The sequence below is a fragment of the Oryx dammah genome, unplaced genomic scaffold, assembly GCF_014754425.2.
Source record: "Oryx dammah isolate SB20612 unplaced genomic scaffold, SCBI_Odam_1.1 HiC_scaffold_26, whole genome shotgun sequence".
NCBI lineage: Eukaryota > Metazoa > Chordata > Mammalia > Artiodactyla > Bovidae > Oryx > Oryx dammah.
Genome location: NW_024070210.1, coordinates 40,958,116 through 40,980,042, shown reverse-complemented (window position 1 = coordinate 40,980,042; position 21,927 = coordinate 40,958,116). Strand labels below are relative to the sequence as shown.

At 40.5% G+C, this 21,927-nt stretch overlaps 1 protein-coding gene across 1 annotated transcript in view; it reads left to right on the top strand.

The window, feature by feature from the left end:
* FBN1 (fibrillin 1) overlaps positions 1 to 21,927 on the top strand; it is a 273,407-nt gene that overhangs the window by 105,207 nt on the left and 146,273 nt on the right. The window lies entirely within an intron of this gene.

The window sequence follows — 21,927 nt, the reverse complement described above, 5'->3', positions numbered from 1 at the left end:
ATCCAGTGATGCGTCACAGTATCATTGTCATAGAATAAGAAGAACTACTATTAGATAAGAGATGAATTATTTTGCATACTTTATTTTGTATTATTATTATTATCCCTATTTATAACTAGGAAAAGTGAAGATAAGAGAGTAAATAATTTGCCCATGGTCATATTAGGGGCTTCCTTGGTGGCTCAGCTGGTAAAGAATCTCCTGGCAATGCTGGAGACCCGAGTATGATCCCTGGGTCAGGAAGATCCCCTGGAGATGACTACGCACTACGCACCAGTATTCTTGCCAGGAGAATTCCATGGACAGAGAAACCTAGCAGGCTCTAGTCCATGGGGTCGCAAAGAATCAGACTGAGCGACTAACACTTTAACTTTCTATCATGGTCACATAGCTGTATAAGTGGCTTACATCTCTGTTTATAGATATGATGTGTTTACATGTATGTGGCTTAGCCTTTTCTCTTGCTAATACTTTTCAATGCAATACATGACACATTTAGAGAGTGTGTCATGCATATATTAGTTTCAAAGCTAATAAAAGAATATATATCACCCAACATAAGCAGTGAAACAATGCCAAAACCTATTTGGGCTTCCCCATCCTATCTCAGGCTTCCCTGATTGCTCAGCTGGTAAAGAATCTACCTGCAATGCAGGAGACCTGGGTTCAGTTCCTGGGTTGGGAAGATAACCTGGAGAAGGAATAGGCTACCCACTCCAGTATTCATGGGCTTCCCTGGTTGCTCAGCTGGTAAAGAATCTACCTGCAATGCAAGAGACCTGGGTTCAATCCATGGGTTGGGAAGATCCCCTGGAGCAGGCCATGGCAACCCACTCCAGTATTCTTGCCTAGAGAACCCCCATGGACAGAGGAGTCTGGGGGGCTACAGTCCATGGGATTACAAAGAGCTGGACACGACTGAGTGATTAAGCATACACACATGCACATCCCATCCCCATCTTTTTTCCTCTGTTGTCGATTTTAATGTATATATATTTCAAATGACACCAGAATTGCTTCTGTACTTTCATGGTTTAGGGTGAATATGTTAATAGAAACAAAATTGCAGTAATATGTGTTTCATGCTAACACCTGAACACCACACTGAGAGTTTAAATAACTCAAGATTTAAAAGTATGGAAAATGGGACAGACACTGATACAAACATTGCTTTAGTCTCAAGGATTGTGGTTCAATCCTGGGGTATAGGAAGATAAAAATAAATGAGACCTAAAGGGAGGTATGAAGTAACAGACAGGGCCTGATCCAGAATTTGAGAGATTTAAGTTCTAATTCCATCTGCCATCAATTTACTTTATGACATTGAGAAATTACTTCACCTCTCTCAGTTTTAATTTACCCTTATATAAATTACATGATGTCTTTTGAGAAAAGCAAAGTAGTATATGGGAGAGCACAGATTTTAGAATCAGAAACACCAAAATTAGAATTTTCATCCTGCCACTTCACCTTTGGGTAGCCTTGGGCAACTTTCTTTACTCTGAGTTTTAGCTTCCTCTTTTATAAAATGGTGTGTAGGGGGCAGGTGAAGTCTCAGAGAACTGTTGTGAGAATTAGGTGAGACAGCTTGTAAAAGCAGCCGGAACAATAATGTGTAAATGTTTGTTTTCCTTCTATAAGATTTCTTCCAGTTCTGAAATGAGAAGTTCCAATTCTCATCTTATATGTAAATTTTTGAAGCACACCAGCTCATAATTATGGAATTTCCTGTTTAAAGGACGAAGCATTTCCTTCAAACTAGACTTGTCATTAGGAAATTTTCCAAGGGCTCAATAAAGCTTTGCAAATTAACAACAACTGGGATGAAAACAAACAAACAGACAGACAAACAAAAGCCAGTTCCACTCACACAGGAGTGAAGAAAAGAGAGTGGAAGGGAAAGTGTGATGAAAGTTCATGTCCCCACCTTTCCCTTTGCCTTCTCTGAGACCCAACAGATTATGAAGCTAAGAATTGTTTTGATTGGTTAGGTAGGCCACCTGCATCTGCATGAAGTATCAGTACTATTACCCCATTTCGAGGCCGACTAATTCCCCATGTTAACACAAAGGCAGTAACTACCTTCCAGTCTCTCTGGATCCACCCAACCGCTTTGGCATTGACATAGTTCTTCTCTTTCTGTTCAGTACATTCTTATTGACATATAGTTTGAAATTGCCACTGTTTGGGAAGAGCTCCAGAGTTCCATTAGTTCCAGATGTCCACTGTATTTGTTTATGCTTTTATGATTGTTATGGTAACAAATCAAATACATATAACAATTGAGAACCTGGGGGAAGTGGTCTTTATTTTCAGTGAAGGGATGTGTATGGGGAACACCCCGTTAAAAATACCTCAACTGTTAAGAAAATAGCAAAGGGAATAATGGTCTTTTCAAACAGAGGCATCAGTGAGCTTATTTTAAAAATGGAATGTATTTTACAAATGAGAATTGGCAATAACTCTTGTGATGGTGATGATGCATATGGCCATTTCGCTGTTGATTAATTTAAAACGTGTGGACATCAGAGAGCAGAATATTTAGCAGAGGCTACTCATATCCCAATGCTAGACACTTTATCCATTTGCCAGGAAGGAAAATCAAGTTGATTTTTAGAATATGAGTTCATGAAGGAATAATATCTGGAATTCGCTTTTGAATTTGGGTGAAATTTATTTATGCACTTGACCTGCTTTGCTCAATCTTTTTTTTCTTTCCCTGAATCTTTAAAATACTTGCTACATAAAAATTCCAGAAATGTAGTATCTTATTCTTGGATCATTCCCTCAATATATGTTGAATGACAACAGAATCTATGTATTTGGTGTCTCAGAAATGAGTTTGGGTGAAGTAATAGAAAACCCAACCACACTGGCTTTAACAAATAGGGGTTGATGTTTTTAATGTCACAGATGAATTTGGAGTTATAAAAATGTCGCCAAAGACCAAGGCTCTTTTTTCTGTCTGTTTTACCTCCCTTGGTGCATGGACTTTTGTCCTCGTAATGGCGAGTTGACTGATGGACTTATAGGTATCATCTAAAAGGGTGAAATGAAAAGGATAAAGGACCAGGGGTTAGTTCAGATGAGCGGGTTTCATTTTATCAGAGAAGGAAAAGCTTTCCTTGACACTGTATCCTATACATCTCCTCTTGCATCTTATTGACCAGACCTGGGCACATGTCCACTACTAGTTGGAAGGTAGCTAAGGAGAAAGGGATTGTGGAGGAGGTGGATCGTTGTCTACCTGTGCCTTTCAACACACCCCGGGTAAGGGCTTCATGAATCCAAGGCTGATCTGTACATCAGCCTTCACTTTTAATCTGTTTTGCAAATCCCAGCTATTATTCACGAGAGAGTAGAGATGACTTAGAACAAATCTCTCAGCCCTTCAACACAGATTAAAATATATATGTCCTGGCTTCCCCGGTGGCTCAGCAGTAAAGAATCCACCTGCAATATAGCAGACGAAGAAGACATGGATTCCATCCCTGGGTCAAGAAGATCCCCTGGAGGAGGAAATGGCAACCCACTCCAGTATTCTTGCCCAGGAAATCCCATGGACAGAGGAGCCTGGTGGGCTGCAGTCCAAAGGGTTGCAAAGAGTCAGACACAACTGACTGAATGAGCACACACAAGCACGCACATCCTGCTGTCTGTGCATCAGTAGCATTGTATGTTTTTAAGAATAGATCAGCACTCTGTAATGATATGCGTGGGAGAAAGGGAGAAGTAGAACTCAGACCTCTTTTATGCATAAGATATAAACCACCTTTATATGCGTAGTTTATTACTCATGCAACCCCTGGAGATAGAAGAAACTGGTTTAAAGGGTAACTGCTCACTGCCACAGTGATACTTTGAGATTTAGGATACAAATCGAATGTGATTGATTCAGGGAATCATATGTAATTAATTACAGGTTGGGCAAAGGGATTGAATAGTGTAAGTGATTATGATTTTGACTAACTCAAAAGATAAGGAATTTTCCATATTCATCCATTTAGAAGTACTTGAATGCTTGTTATGGATGCACAGACTATTCTAGGCCCTGGGAATACAAAGTTTAATGAGATGAAATATTTATCCTCAAGCCTCACAGTCTGATAAGAGACAGTTATATAAACTAGTGATTACTATGAAGTTTAATTAGTACCATAGAGGGAGGAAGAGGAAGGTGATCAGGGAAGATTTCCAGAAGAGCTATTAACGGGAAAAATAGGGGAGGAAGGGCATTCAACACAGAGGGAACAGCATTTGCAAAGACATGTGGATTGGAAACAGTGCCATGAGTTGAGGAACATTCAGCATCGCTAAACAGGGACTGCACATTTGGGAGTGGCAAGGGACAAAGCTGGGTAGAGACCGTTTTGCAAAACACGTTAGGTTCCAACTTCAATTCAGGTTCCTCCTGTCGGTTAGAGGAGAAGGAGATCTTCAGCAAGGTGATGACAGGTTACAGAGAAGGAGAGAATTCAGCAGCTTTGGGGGTGATAAGTTCTACAGGGTTTGTGGGGGTGATTGAGCATGGGGCATGAGGGCTTCAGTGATACCCTCATCCAGGTTTGTGGACTGGGTAATCTGGGCTACAATGACAACCTTCAAAGATGACCAAAAAGTGAAGAGCAAGTCTGGTGGATGAATGAGCTCCTGTCAGACACATCTTTCTCCTCAACACTCTACCCTTCTAGGGTGATGGAAGTGACCTCCCCTCCCTAACCTGACTGCTGCTGTCCTGACTCAGACCAGCTCAAAGGCCACTAGGGTATCTGAACGGCCCATGACTCAGCCACTTGAAGTCCATCAGACAGTTGGAGTGTCTGACTCAGGATCCATAGCACATTAGTTGCTGAGCTGATACTGGAAAGCAGATGTCTTGACTTTCGAAGGTTACCATCTTTCAGTTCTACCCCCAGGATATATTCTGCCTAAACAGGTGGGATAAAGTCATCAACAGGTGCTTGCTGCTGTTTGGAGATAATCAGCTAGAACTGTATGTTACTAGGAGTTAGCTGGAGAAGGCAATGGCACCTCACTCCAGTACTCTTGCCTGGAAAATCCCATGGATGGAGGAGCCTGGTGGACTGCCGTCTATGGGGTCTTACAGAGTTGGACACGACTGAGCAACTTCACTTTCACTTTTCACTTTCATGCATTGGAGAAGGAAATGGCAACCCACTCCAGTGTTCTTGCCTGGAGAATCCCAGGGACGGAGGAGCCTGGTGGGCTGCCATCTATGGGGTGGCACAGAGTCGGACACGACTGAACTAACTTAGCAGCAGCAGCAGTAGGAGTTAGCTTGGGCTTCCCAGGTGGCGCTAGTGGTAAAGAACCCACCTGCCAATGCAGGAAACTTAAGAGATGCAGGTTCGATCCCTGCATTGAGAAGATCCCCTGGAGGAGGGCATGGCAACCCACTCGTGTTCTTGCCTGGAGAATCCCAAGGATGGGGGAGCCTGGTGGGCTACAGTCTGTGGGGTCATAAAGAGCCGGACACAACTGAAGTGACTTAGCTAGCTAGCTAGCTAGCTAGGAGTTAGCTACCAATTTATGTATGTCTGTGATAATTTTCTTGAAAATTTATCTGTTTCTATGTGGCCCCCACTTGAGTTACAATTGACCTGAGAATAAAGCTTGCTGAAGTGGTTTTGGTGTGAGCTTGTGTTGGGAAGGGTTTTATATTTTCTTTTTTCTTTTAGAGAGTGTAAAGTTATGTATTCCATAAAACTCAGATAAATCTGAACTAATTATCAAAGTAGTGCCACAGTCTTATGAATGACATTTTATTAAATAGTACAGAGGCTTATTGCCTTTTTCAAGGAAGGGATACCTTTAAGAACCTGATGAAAAAGGCACAGATCTGCACACTGTGTTGGATGAACTTGGCTGGTTTCAAGTAACAAAACTAGCTTACGCTGCAGAAGGGGAGATTTGTTATGAGGAATCCTAGCTGCCCAGGAGCTCAAGGGCAGTGGTGCAGCAGGCTTTCTTGAGGGCTGGGAGCAGGGGCCGAACGCTCTCGCAGGATCCCCTGGTGCCTTGTGGTCTCTGTCTGCTCCTGCCCGCAGACCTAGTCCCTACTCCATGCAAATAGCCTGCTCTGTGCTGCTTTCAGTACATCCTAGCCCTCAGCTCCCAAGTAACAACATCTGAGGTTCCAGCCACATGGGAGTGAAGTTGTTCAGTCGTGTCCGACTCTTTGTGACCCCATGGACTGTAACCTACCAGGTTCCTCCGTCCATGGGATTTTCCAGGCAAAAACACTGGAGTGGGTTGCCATTTCCTTCTCCAGGAGATCTTCCCGACCCAGGGATTGAACCCAGGCAGATGCTTTACCATCTGAGCCACCAGGGAAGCCACATGGGAAGATTAAGATTAATAAAGATTAATTTTAATAAAGATTAAGACCAGTTCTCTCCAATCCCATTTCCAGATTCCTGGAGGAGAACATATGATTGGCCTGCTCAGACCTAGCACTCAGATACAAGGTCCACTCGACTCTGTCTCCAGGTCTACTATGCTGCTACCTGAAATTTACATACAATTTCAGGGCACCTTTGCATCTCCTGAGACCCAAATGTGATCTTCAGGTTAAGAACCCCAGACTAGGGAAATTTGAATGCCAGTAGCCCATCAGCACTACCTTTTAGCTGTAAAACTTATGTCGGGAATGGAACATGCATTTGAATAGAAGGTATTTGCACAGGCATAGAGCTTGCGAGCGCTTGCTCAGTGGAGGAGTTGTGAATTTTGAATATCAGTGGTTAAATCCCAGGATGGTGAATACGACATAGATTGAATTATAACACTCTCCAAGGTTGTGGATATTATATTCCTAACTTTTACCCTTAAAGGTTTGGAAATTCAATTTTAATTATTGTTAACATGCTTCGTAAATATCCAAGGGAATACAATATAGACCTGTTCATACATTCAGAGAGCCAAAATCTGGCTCACGTTGTTTTTTCTTCCACAGTTGGAGAAAATTGTGGTGTTCAGCTTGCCTCTTGGGGCATGTTAAACCACTTTTAATGCTGTGTCTTATTATTTTCTAACCATATGCACTTTCCACACGTATCTAACTAGCTGCTTTAGATGAAACCCCAATGTCTGGCCAAGCTGATGTAAATCTTTAGTAAGTGGTAAGAAAGAACAGGGTAACATAGTGCCTCTTTAGTGTTCAGACAGGACACAGTTTAACAGTTGTAGACTTCATAGTCTCGGGCACAACTTTAGATATTTTTACCAGTTCCATAGAGTGGAAATTCCTGAACCATACAGCATTCTCCCACTGGCTGCACTAGGCAAAACTTAGCTATAACTGACTTTTCCTATCTGCTTGTATTGTATAGTATTAATATTTTGCTCTTCAGATCATTAACCTGGGATGACTGGGACATTATTATTATTTCCAAAGAGCTTGGTGTGTATTTGTGAAATTGCTATCCTGTGCTATAAAACAGTGATCACGTGCAAGCATATAAATGTCCCCGATCATCAAAACCTGTGTGTTACAAGTAAAGTTGCCAAGAGGCCACCATGGTTGTCCAGTTAGTGATACATTTTCAGTCCATGGAGTAGATCTTGAAAATGGATGACTATAAAATAACAGCAGAAACTCAGTTCTGAGGTTCTAAGTGCTTTTAAGTCTTCGGTCTCTGCCATATTTCGATACCAGTCAAGCACAGATTTTTGTCAGGATTCTTCTTTTGTTGACTAATTAAACCTAGTGATTGGGTTTTGCTTCTGTGGCCTCGCTCGTCCCCTCAGCTTTGGTGCCTGCCGTCTACACAGTTCACTCACGTGTTCTGAGTAATGCTTGTTCTTTCTTCCAACTTGTCTGTCTTCAGTTGAGTTCAGCGCCAGACCCCGTGCTGGAAACAGTCTCAGGAATTTTTCATTCATCAGACATTTTCTTCCAAAGAAAAATTCTGAGAATAGGAGGGTCACCTTGAGAGTATATTAACATAGTTCAATTGTGTGTATCATCTGTGTGTGTGTGTGTGTGTGTGTGTGTGTGTGTGTGTGTGAAAGATGAGAGAGAGAGAGAGAGAAGCAACGTATGTATCACATACCCATAAGCAATTGAACATTTGGTAGGAAGCCAATTCTAGAAATAACACTTCCCAACCAGCATATCGAAACTATCTCACTGTCATTTATCTGTCTTGATATTACAGAAAGCCCATATTTATATGAGGCACTTCTCAGATGTGGTTAAATAGCTGAACTTTTGTCCCTGCTTTAAGTTTTTCCCCAGATCTCTGAGAATTGATAATATCACTGGAATGTGGTATGTATCTGTTTCCTGTAGAATGAACTTAGGGCTGGCAGCTAGAATGCTAGTGGTCTTGATTTCCCTTGCCCTGTCATTTCATAGAAGCAGCAGTGAAGTTCCCCTGGAGGAAATCCCACCCACCACGCCAGGGTTCCGTCACATAACATTGGTCTGAGCCGCGTGTACTTAACACTCAGGTTTCTGGGAGACTTGGCCAAAGGTATCTGAAGTAAGAATTCCAACCGTAAAATTTATATATAAATATCTGAATGTGATACGATGAAAGGCTTGCTCACAGAGGAAGGAAAGGAAGAGAAATTTCATGAAAAAACTGAAATACATAGCACAAGATATCATTTCGTAATGCGTAGGTTTTGTTTTAGTAGCATCAAGACTGACAGAGAATACAGTTTTATGCAGGGCCTGCCTCATCGATTCAGATCACCTGTCCCCACTGGGAACTTGATTGTGAAAGTGTTGTTTTAGTTGCTAAGTTGTGTCTGACTCTTGCGACCGCATGGACTGTAGTCCGCCCAGGCTCCTCTGTCCATGGGATTTCCCAGGCAAGAACACTGGAGTGGGTTGCCGTTTCCTTCTCCAGGGGATATTCTGACCCAGGGATAAACCCGCATTTCCTGCATTGGCAGGAGGGTTCTTCACCAGTCTGCCACCTGGGAAGCCCTGTGAAAATGTAAAGAACCTTTATATTGGTTATTGGTAGTTAGAGCCTAGTCTTCCATCAGATTCTCCACTTCAGTGAGTGACTGGCCATATATCCAGCTACTGAAGTCAGACACCCAGGAGACATCCTTGTCCTTTCAGTTTCCCTTACGCTTCACACCCAGTCCGTCTTTACATTCTGTTGGTCCTGACACCTGCCAAGGACATCCCCCACCTGTCGACTGCTCTCCATTTCCACATCATCACCTCCTTTACTCACCACCATGCTTTACCTTATTTCCACTCTTAAACCTTCTAAGCAGAACTCTTTGAAAATAACACGGTGTGTTTTCAGTGGCTTCCTTTTGCATCTAAAGCCAAACCCAAGCTCCTCATCTTGGCCTGGAATGTGCTGTGTAATTCAGTCCCTGCCTAACGTTCCACCCTCATTGTGTGCCTGTTCCTCGTCCTCTCTCAGTGGTCAGCATGGCCTTCTTTCGTTACTAGAGAAGCCAGGCTATCTCCCAGCTCTCTCCTAAACCTGGGAAGCAGTTACTCTCATTTTCATAGCTGGCCTGCTGTCAGCTTTTAGGCCTCAGTTTGAATGTTGCCTCCTCCAAGAAGTCTTCCCTGATAACTCGTATCAAGGCAAGTATCCCCAACTACTTTTCTTTTTTAGTCACACCAGCATATTTATTTAATTTTTAGGCTAAATCAAAAGCTCAAATCTGTCATTCCTTTTAATATATTTACCTATATTTATACCAGGTGGTAAACTACATGTGGTTAAGGACTTTATCCCACACTGCCCAATGATACAGCACAATTAATATTTGTTGAATGAATAAAGGAATCCTGACTGCATGTTATAGTTGTCAAGTTTACTCATTGAACCTGATCATTGAAGTCAGAATGTCTGATTATTTTATATTTATTTAGTATTTATTATTTTATATTATTTTATGCAGTGGGATTTTTTAAAATAGTAGTAAAATACATAAAGTTTGCTCTTTTTAGCATTTTTATGTGTATGGTTCAGTGGCATTAAGTACATTCACATTGTGGGTAGCCATCACCTCCATCCATCTCTAGAACTTTTTCATTTTCCCAAAGTGAAATGCTATACCCATTAAGCAATAACTTCCCATTCTTACCTCCTCCAGCCCCTGGCAACCACTATTCTACTTTCGCTCTGTGAATTTGACTATTTTAGGTACTTTATATAAATGGAACTTGTAGTGGAATATTTGTAATCAATTTGTTTTTATTACCCCTTTACTAACATAGGATTTTTACCCTCCACATGTGAAAATCTCATTTATAATAATAATATTCTAAAAAGTAGTAATAATTTTCAAATTTTAATGATAAAATATTCCACTGCACTCCTCTGGAAATTTAATTTGCTTTTCGTAGAACTTGTATTTGGGACTTCAGCAGTATTACAGGGCACTTTTGAGATATAAGAGTTGATCTAAGAATATGTTGGTCCTGGAAATTTTTATATTGAATAGCATTGATCATCAGGCCCTTTATTCTTATGTCGTTAATCCTGCTTTTGGATGGTAGAGAATGTTTTCTACTTCCTGGCTTTGAAGAAAATACAAAAGAACAAATAAATCATATTGTTACATAATACTATTGTTTTTGTCTTGCTGTTCAATAGCTGATGCTCTGCGGTGAAACAGCAGTTTGGTTTAATGTGGCACTCATACAAGCCATTTTAACAGTGAATAATATCAGAGCCAGCTGGTTCTTTCAAGTTGAATTTGCAGACCATTAAAACTGAAGATACTCTGTGATTTGATCATCTTGATGGTAAATATATCACCCAAACCAGAATTTGACTTTTAGCCACCACCCCAACCATTTTAATTTTTTTGTAATAAAGTAGTTTAGAGATAACTTTGGGGGAAAATGGAAATCAGTACAGACTTGTAGGACGTGCTGTGAGGGAATGAATAATGTCAGGTAAGTGATTATTTGGAAATGAGATCTTCTCTTCCCTGAACAAGATTGCTTACTGTTTTCTTCATCATGGAGTAGAGTAAAATGTGGTAATAATTTTCTGTAGTCAAATTGCTGACACACAAAATTGGGTCCGCAGAACTATGGCCTGGATTTTGAATTGCTTAGTCTGCGTGTTAGATTAAATGCTGTACAGCACATTACCTTGCTATTGCAGTTTTGAATGATATTTGTTTAAAATTTATATGTCAGTACTTTTAACTTACAGATGAAAGAAGTTGAAAGTCACAGAAAATATTCACACAGAATAGTGTTGTTCTTATTCCTATGCTTTGTTTCTAAAATGGTTTTTAAAAAATTAGTTAAAATTAAGCTGTATCTCAGATACAGTTGGGGCTTCCCAGGTGGCACAGTAGTCAAGAATCCACAGGCCAGTGCAGGAGGCACAAGAGACTCGAGTTTGATCCCTGGGTTGGGAAGATCCCCTGGGATCCCCTGGAGTAGGAAATGTCAATGCACTCCAAGATGTGGGTTCAATCCCTGGATTGGGACGATCCCATGGAGTAGGAAATGGCAACCCACTCTAGCATTTTTGCCTGTAAGATTGCATGGACAGAGGAGCCTGATGGGCTATAGTCCATGGGGTCGTAAAGAGTTGGACATGACTGAGCTGCTCAACACTAGCAGAAGCAGTTTCCGAAAGTAAACATTTTCTGTAGTGTAGTTTAGTAAAATTTGCCAAAAGGTCATATTCTTTAAATAACATTGTGTAGACCATGTTTCATAGGCAATCTTGCATGTAGTATTTTATAGAAATGTAGGATTAGAAAGTAGATTAAAAATGTATTGGGTCATTAAAAAAAAAAAACAGCTTAAATGAAATAGAAGAGGCACTACTGCATAGGAAAATTAGCTCTGAAAGGATTTCCACCCCTCCCTAAGAATTTTTATTACCAAGTATTTCAAACCTCCATTAAAGTTGAACTAATAATATAAGGATACCCATATACCTTCTACCTACACTAAATATTTGTTAACATTTTCCCACTTCTATACATATACTCTCTATGTATATCAGTTCAGTTCAGTTGCTCAGTCATGTCCAACTGTTTGTGACTTCATGGACTACAGCATGCCAGGCTTCCCAGGCTTCCATCACCAGCTCCCAGAGCTTGCTCAAACTCCTGTCCATCGAGTCGGTGATGCCATCCAACTGTCTTATCCTCTGTTGTCCCCTTCTCTTCCTGCCTTCAGTCTTTCCCAGCATCAGTATATATGTGTGTGTAAATATAATATATATGTACATAATATATATTAATATATGTATTATATATGTGTATATATATGTATGTATGTATGTTCCATATTATATATAATTTTGTTGTTGTTATTGTTCAGTGCTAAGTCGTGTCCAACTTTTTCCAACCCCATGGACTGGAGCACACCAGGCTTCCTTATCCGTCACTGTCTCCCAGAGTTTGCTCAAACTCATGCCCATTGAGTCAGTGATATCATCCAACCATCTCATTCTCTGTTGTTCCCTTCTCCTCCTACCCTCAGTCTTTCCCAGCATCAGGGTCTTTTCCAGCAAGTCAGCTCTTCGCATTAGGGGGCCAAAGTATTGGCACTTCAGTGTCAGTCCTTCCAATGAATATTCAGGGTTGATTTCCTTTAGGATTGACTGGTTTGATAACTCCTTGCTGTTCAAGGGACTGTGAAGAGTCTTCTCAGCACCACAGTTCAAAAGCATCAATTCTTTGGCTCTCAGCCTTCTTTATGGTCCAACTCTCATATCCATACATGACTACTGGAAAAACCATAGCATTGACTATGTGGACCTTTGTCAGCAAAGTGATGTCTCTGCTTTTTAATACACCATCAAGGTTTGTCATTCTCCCGCTGGACAGCCCAGGGATCGAACCCAGATCTCCTGCATTGCAGATGGATTCCTTATTGTCTGGGCCACCAGAGAAGCCCATATATAATTTTGTGTATATTTAATTTGTATATATTTAATGTAAATTATATATTTAATTATATAATATATGATATCAGTTTGATTTATAATGCATATTATAAAGTATGTATTATTATCTATGTATAATTATATATTATGTCTGACTCATTGGAAAAGACCCTGATGCTTGGAAAGATTTAGAGCAGGAGGAGAAAGGGGTGACAGGGAATGAGATGATTGGATGGCATCAGTGACTCATTGGACATGAATTTGAGCAAACTCCAGGAGATAGTGAAGGACAGGAAAGCCTAGTATGTTGCAGTCCATAGTGTCACAAAGAATCAGACACAACTGAGCAACTGAAGAACAACAACAATACGTTTGTGGTCTGTTTTGCTAAATCACTTGAAAATTAAATTGAATATATCATAGCACTTTACCTCTAAAAAATAAGGCCATCTCACATATAACCACAGTTTCATGATCACATCTAAGAGAACAGTTCCACAATATCTTCTAGTGTCCAGCTCATATAAAATTTCTCTAGTTGTCTCTTTTTGAAACAGTATCCAGTAAAGTTTTGGTTATTAGTATCTTTTAAATCTAAAATAATAACTCTACCTTCTTTTTTGTGTATGAGGGGTCATTTACTTTTGGAAAAGTTCAGGCCAGTTGTCTTTGAAAATCATGCATGCTTGGTTTTCTGATTCCTTCTTCATGGTGTTATTTATCTTGTTCTTCTATCCCTGTATATCCTCTTGACTAGAAGCTAGGCAGGTCCGGCAGCTTGATTTAAGGTTTGACTGTTTTTGGCATCAACTTCTTAGATGATGTTTAGTATTTCATATTTCATCATATCAACAGGTGTGTGGAAAGATTTCAAAGTGTTCCACAGTAGGGCAGTTCTGGAGGAAATGAAAAGTTAACTTTTGGTGTTACTGACGTGAAGTTTGATCAGTGTCTTTGGATCCCCCTGGAATTTTACTCAACTACCAGCTAAGATCAAGTGGTGGTTCAGACGGAAAGCGTCTGTCTACAATGTGGGAGACCTGGTGTTTGAACCCTGGGTCGGGAAGTTCCCTGGAGAAGGAAACAGCAACCCACTCCAGTACTCTTGCCTAGAAAATCCTATGGACGGAGGAGCCTGGTGTCCATGGGGTTGCAAAGAGTTGGACACAACTGAGCGACTTCACTTCACTCACCAGCACCCATACTAGACAAGGAAGCTGGAAATGGGAGTTTATGGTAGTGCAGTGATATCATGTATATAAATGTGCTTTGTCACACTGGAAAGAGAGAGCTTGGTAATGTTAATTCACAGACTATTAGGACAGTGGAATAGTTGGTGGTTTTCCCTCTTAAATTTTGATTTGTTGTTTGGCTTAGTGAGCTTGTAGTCAATATAATTACTAAGGGATATAATAAAATGCCTCATAATCAGTTAACCCTATGGAAATGAATACTACTTTGTTGTGATTAGAATGCCCATCCTGATTGAGAGACACAGTTATGTTGCGTGGCAGTGATCCCAGTTTATGGCCTGTCTCACATTTCTAAGGTTAGACATTCAGGTGAGCAGTCAGCTGTGTTGTAAGCACTTTGCAAACTCACTTATGGATGCCCAGGCACCATGCCACATCTACTGAATCATCTTCCATGAGGGAGGTGTATGGCAGGGCAGGGCTGAGGCTCAGGCATCAGTTCAGTTCAGTTCAGTCGCTCAATCATGTCCGACTCTTTGTGACCCCATGAACCGCAGCACGCCAGGCCTCCCTGTCCATCACCAACTCCCGCAGTTCACCCAAACTGATGTCCATTGAGTCAGTGATGCTATCCAACCTTCTCTTCTCCTTCTGCCCTCAATCTTTCCCAGCATTAGGGTCTTTTCAAATGAATCAGCCCTTCGCATCAGGTTGCCACAATATTGGAGTTTCAGCTTCAACATCAGTCCTTCCAATGAACACCCAGGACTGATCTCTTTTAGGATGGACTGGTTGGATCTCCTTGCAGTCCAAGCATCAGTATTTTGAAAACATCCCCAGGTGATTTGGTTAGGTCCTAAGGCTAAGAGTGATTGGAATAAGAAGAAGAAGTAGTAGCAGTTATGAGACTGATTATGATCATGGAACTTCTTTGCCTTCATTTTGCTCAGACTGAAAGTTCTCTGAACTCCTTCCTCAAAAGGCTGTATTGAAATTCTACATGTCAGGAGCTTACCGTGTCCTAGGCCAACCTACCTGGAAGGAAGAAGCATGCTGTGACCCTCTGTGTTGTGGATAAATTGATATCTTATTGTTTTGTTTATAATTTTTATGAAAAGATATATTTAAAATAATTGGAGCCTGGTGCCCAAAATTATATCCTTGTGTCTTCCCTGCAGTTTGTGGTTTAGTGACTGGGCAGGAGTGACAAGAAATCGTTGTACCACAGAATATTCTTTTTCTATGAATGATGCATTTGCTTCAGGGTGAAGTCTGATTGCAAATGAAAGTGAAATACTATCACAGGTCACAGCGTTCTGAGCTGTAGATCTGGGAAGGAGCTGAGGATGGGAGGCTGCAGACATACACTGGTTCAATCCCAAGCCTTGAGGCCAAATCTGTTGGGACTGGGGAACAATCCTTGAGCCTAACCACTCATAATGGGAACATGTAGATGCAGAATTTCCCATGAAATAGCCACACTAGAGTAAGCCAGTTAAAAACAATTAAAATTGCATTTTTATTTTAGAAAGGGTTGGCCCATTGCCCTAGTTCATGGAGGTCTTATAAGGAAGTGATGGTAGAGCAATCTGTGAACACAAAATGTTTTTAATGCTATATTTTATTTGCACTAGGAATAATGATTTACATTGCAGGAATGAGTCAGATATTATCCAAGCATTGAATTAGGCACATTCCCTGTCTAAAGCTGGGACTGTCTGAAAAAGAGTATGTAAATTTAGCCTAGTATCACAAAAGTGCTGTGGGAATAATTGTAAATAATTGGATTATTAGTAAGGAATTGGGAGTATGGGCAGATTTTTTTCTGTGGTTGGAGTATTGGACAAAAAACAACATAACTTTGGCAGTCTAAATGAAGCACAGGACAAAAGGCACATGCTGCCAAATAAGAATGACATTTGAAAACCATGTTAATACAGCATTTACCTTCCAAGAGATTTTTAGATCCAATTCTGTTTCATCCAGATTATGCCTCTCCCTCTGTGATCAGCCATTTTTGTTGAAAACTTGACTCTTCAAGTGCCCTTACATCCACTTACTAAGCTGCACTGTCAAATGAGCTGGTTTTTCTCTTTGTCTGTAGTGATAAGGATCTAGTGAGGAAATGTGTCAAGTCAAAAGATTTCTGTTGTACATATTCCAACTATTTGCCAAATATTTAGTGTATTTAATAAAGATGGATGCCTGTGGGCTCTAGAGATGCCTAATGAATATTGTCAGAATTAGCAAGTATTGTTTCTATCCATGTGTTTCATATTGAAATGAGGGCAAAAGTTATTGACCCTGGAAAAGTCGTAAGGGTTATTTTTCTTTTGATGAAAACCTTCTAGTAGGAATTCATGTCTAAAGTCTTGAACCAGTGTTAGATAGGACTGACTCAGATTTTCCTAGCATTTTCTAGTGTGCCTTGATTTTGCTGGTGTCACTCAGAAAACACTGTATTTGCATATACCCTGAATCTTTGCATTCCTCATATGTAAGAATTCCATAGAATATCTTGGCAAAACAAAGAGGAAAAACAAACCCAAACAGTGTTGAAAACTATCAATTAAAATTCGTGTCCCATTTTGTTTTATAAAGACTGAAAAATGACATACCAATGTGAGTCTGTTGGATTAAATATTTACATTTGTCTCAATAAGTTAGAAAGAAAATAGGAAATAAACCTAAATTTCTTTCTTTGTTAGTTAACATGGAAGATTTAATTTTATAAGTAAAAGATGATGTTGCTGTGATCTTTAGTCTCAACTGTAAGATGTATATAGTCATAAAAGTCTTGATGTGTGTTGCATAAGATCAAATTAAATTATTGAATCAGTTCAATTCAGTTCAGTTCAGTCACTCAGTCCTGTCCGACTCTTTGCGACCCCATGAATCCCAGCACGCCAGGCCTTCCTGTCCATCACCAACTCCTGGAGTTCACTCAGACTCACATCCATCGAGTCCGTGATGCCATCCAGCCATCTTATCCTCTGTCTCCCCTTCTCCTCCTGCCCCTAATCCCTCCCAGCATCAGAGTCTTTTCCAATGAGTCAACTCTTCCCATGAGGTGGCCAAAGTACTGGAGCTTCAGCTTTAGCATCATTCCTTCCAAAGAAATCCCAGGGCTGATCTCCTTCAGAATGGTCTGGTTGGATCTCCTTGCAGTCCAAGGGACCTTCAAAAGTCTTCTCCAACACCACAGTTCAAAAGCGTCAATTCTTCAGCGCTCAGCTTTCTTCACAGTCCAACTCTCATATCCATACATGACCACTGGAAAAACCATAGCCTTGACTAGACGGACCTTTGTTGGCAAAATAATGTCTCTGCTTTTGAATATGCTAACTAGGTTGGTCATAACTTTTCTTCCAAGGAGTAAGCGTCTTTTAATTTCATGGCTGCAGTCACCATCTGCAGTGATTTTGGAGCCCCCCAAAATGAAGTCTGACACTGTTTCCACTGTTTCCCCATCTATTTCCCGTGAAGTGATGGGACCAGATGCCATGATCTTCGTTTTCTGAATGTTGAGCTTTAAGCCAACTTTTTCACTCTCCTCTTTCACTTTCATCAAGAGGCTTTTTAGTTCCTCTTCACTTTCTGCCATAAGGGTGGTGTCATCTGCAAATCTGAGGTTATTGATATTTCTCCCGGCAATCTTGATTCCAGCTTATGCTTCTTCCAGTCCAGCATTTCTCATGATGTACTCTGCATAGAAGTTCAATAAGCAGAGTGACAATATACAGCCTTGACATACTCCTTTTCCTATTTGGAACCAGTCTGTTGTTCCATGTCCAGTTCTAACTGTTGCTTCCTAACCTGCATATAGGTTTCTCAAGAGGCAGGTTAGGTGGTTTGGTATTCCCATCTCTTGAAGAATTTTCCACAGTTTATTGTGATCCACACAGTCAAAGGCTTTGGCATAGTCAATAAAGCAGAAATAGATGTTTTTCTGGAACTCTCTTGCTTTTTCAATGATCTAGTAGATGTTGGCAATTTGATTTCTGGTTCCTCCACCTTTTCTAAAACAAGCTTGAACATCAGGAAGTTCACAGTTCATGTTTGCTGAAGTCTGACTTGGAGAATTTTGAGCATTACTTTACTAGCGTTTGAGATAAGTGCAATTGTGCAGTAGTTTGAGCATTCTTTGGCATTGCCTTTCTTTGGGATTGGAATGAAAACTGACCTTTTCCAGTCCTGTGGCCACTGCTGACTTTTCCAAATTTACTGGCATATTGAGTGCAACACTTTCACAGCATCATCTTTCAGGATTTGAAATAGCTCTACTGGAATTCCATCACCTCCACTAGCTTTGTTCGTAGTGATGCTTTCTAAGGCCTACTTGACTTCACATTCCAGGATGTCTGGCTCTAGATGAGAGATCACACCATCGTGATTATCCGGGTCGTGAAGATCTTTTTTGTACAGTTCTTCTGTGTATTCTTGCCACCTCTTCTTAATATCTTCTGCTTCTATTAGGTCCATACCATTTCTGTCCTTTATTGAGCCCATCTTTGCATGAAATGTTCCCTTGGCATCTCTAATTTTCTTAAAGAGATCTCTAGTCTTTCCCATTCTGTTGTTTTCCTCTATTTCTTTGCATTGATTGCTGAAGAAGGCTTTCTTATCTCTTCTTGCTATTCTTTGGAGCTCTGCATTCAGATGCTTGTATCTTTCCTTTTCTCCTTTGCTTTTCACTTCTCTTCTTTTCACAGCTATTTGTAAGGCCTCCCCAGACAGCCATTTTGCTTTTTTTGCATTTCTTTTCCATGGGGATGGCCTTGATCCCTGTCTCCTGTACAATGTCACGAACCTCAGTCCATAGTTCATCAGGCATTCTATCTATCAGATCTAGTCCCTTAAAACTATTTCTTACTTCCACTGTATAATTGTAAGGGATTTGATTTAGGTCATACCTGATTAGTCTAGAGGTTTTCCCTACTGTTTTCAATTCAGTTTAGGTCTGAATTTGGCTATAAGGAGTTCATGATCTGAGCCACAGTCAGCTCCTGGTCTTGTTTTTGTTGACTGTTTAGAGCTTCTCCATCTTTGGCTGCAAAGAATACAATCAACCTGATTTCAGTGTTGACCATCGGTGATGTCCATGTTTAGAGTCTTCTCTTGTGCTGTTGGAAGAGGGTGTTTGCTGTTATAACTTGATGGTAAATTATGCAGCAATTAAGGTCATATTTTGGAATAGTATTTACATGGGGAAATGATTTTGGCAATATTAAGTAAAAAAAATTCACAGGATTCAAATTTGACTGTTGGGTATAACTCCAATTTTGTGATAAAAAAGATAACGCTTACATATAAAATTATGTAGGATAATATAAGAAATCAGGTTTCTTTAGGTGCCATTATATGTGATTTTTATTTTCTTATTTATATGTTATTGCCTTGTTCTTCTGCTGCTGCTGCTAAGTCTCTTCAGTCATGTCCGACTCTGTGCCACCCCATAGATGGCAGCCCACCAGGCTCCCCTGTCCCTGGGATTCTCCAGGCAAGAACACTGGAGTGGGTTGCCATTTCCTTCTCCAGTGCATGAAAGTGAAAAGTGAAAGTGAAGTCGCTCAGTTGTGTCTGACTCTTCGTGACCCCACAGACTGCAGCCTACCAGGCTCCTCTGTCCATGGGATTTTCCAGGCAATAGTACTGGAGTGGGGTGCCATTGCCTTCTCCGTGCCTTGTTCTAAGTAACTGAAATAATTATTTTTGAATCAGAAAAATATATAAAAGATTATAATATAAAATAAACAACATCTATCAGAGAAGTATTTATTAAATGCCCTTAGTAGTATTTGGGGGTTCCCTGGTGGCTCAGGCAGTAAAAAATCTGCCTGCAATGTAGGTGGCCCAGATTTGATCTCTGGGTCAGGAAGATCCCCTGGAGAAGGTAACGGCTACCCACTCCAGTATTCTTGCCTGGAGAATACTAAGGAGAGAGGGGGCTGATGGGCTAGAGTCCATTGAAATGCAAAAAATTTAACATGACTTAGTGACTAACCCACACAAGTACTATTTGGAAGAACTGAGCCAAAGAAAGAATGATGGCTTAAGCATTTGACTTTGTCCAGGCGCTTACTGTGTTTAGGAGCAATTTGGTTGTACACCACCTTGGTGCTGAGTGACTTCTTTATTGACAGAATGAAATGAGGGCAGAGATTTTATTCAATAGCTCAAGCACTTTTGTATTCTTGTTTGAATACAGTGTCTATGGAAGACAATAGTAGATTTTAATAGATCTGGCGTATTATGAAGGATATTAAAATATACTTATAATTTGACAATATAAAACGCTAATCAGGTAAAAAAAATGTGGAACAGAAAAAGACAATAGTAAGCTGAGGAAGTATCAGGAAATAGGGCTGGAAAGATGGGCAGGGGCAGCAAAGGTCTAAGGTTAGTTTTCTGAAAAGATAACGCTAGTGCTCTTTATGTACCAATTACAGAACTTTTGGCCTGTTTGCATATTCCTTACTAGTGTTTACGTAATATTTTTCTTTATATTTAAAGTTCTTTTCTTCATTCTCGTCATCTGCTGTGTTTGTATTTTTTAATAATATGAATTAAAATTAATATGTAACTATTAAAACCATATGATATAAAACTGCTTTGCATCCCATTATAGCACACTTTGGTAAGCACTGGAGTAGAGAGACAAAGATGTGGAGATAAGGACTTGACTTTTGGGCCATTCTGCCTATCTCTCAAGTGCTGCCATAGTTTGGGCTGATTTCCTTGCTATACTTGACTGGATGAAGCTTTGTGTTTGGAATTTCCTAGAAGGCTCACCTTCCAGCACAGGCATTAGGACAGTGCCATTGACCACAGGTGACCCATTCTAGCAAGATAGAAGGGAGAGTGAGGAAGAACATTTAGTGATGGGGAGCAGATGGGGTCACAATTGCAACAGAGAGAAAGGAGGGAGAAATACACAGGATGGAGGTCCGTCAACTGGTAAGAGTCAGCTATTGCCCGGATATTGTCATGGCTCAGCCTGTTCACTCTTGTGGGTACTGTGATAAAGAGTTGTCCTCAGTAAATTTCATCTCCTGTCCCCTGAACTACTTGGAGAAAGAAAAAAGAACATCAAGATGAAAATATAGCCCAGTCACACCCGGTGACTTTCATAAACCTGTAGAATTCAGTGGTGAAAGGGACTTAAATGGGGTCACTTAGTCCACCCCTGGACTCATAGGAAATGCTCTATCTGTGCACTTCCGAACATGACATGAGGAAGCATGCAGTATTGGCTTGTGGATAGGAGCCCATGAGTCTTGCCAAAGCCCAGCCTCCCTTATCTGCCAAGACCGCTGTAGAAGAGAAGGGGCCATTATGGCCCAGATGTCCACTACAGGGAGGCTGGCAACGGCCTGGCTTTGGTCCGCTGTGCTCGCTATATCATAATCTTCCTTGTTTGCTGGCTGCTGAATCCAGATTGACTTTCTCCCTTTAGGAAAAACAAAAGGAGATTTTATATTGGGCAAGAATACTTGAAAATGGAACTTCTCCTGGGGCCTCAGCTTATCCCTGTTTGCTTTAAGATGATCCTTTTACCTGTGGGGTATGGTGATTTCAGCTCAGTGCCCTCTCTTTTAAATATCTGATGTCCTTTGCAGAGCTAACTGTTTTGGTGGTGGTTCTTATTTTGAATGAGGTGGTTTTTTTGTTTTTTGTTTTGGTTTGCTTGTTTTTTTTGTATTTGAAGTAAGATGGACTCAGTCAAAAGAAACAAATAACTATTTCCTTTTTTCAAGAAACTCCAGAGAAAAAGGTGTGCTGACTTGCCTTGTTGCAAGTTTGAAATTCTTTGTTTTCACCAACCTAAATAATAATAGACTGTAAGCTTAATGAGGGCAGGG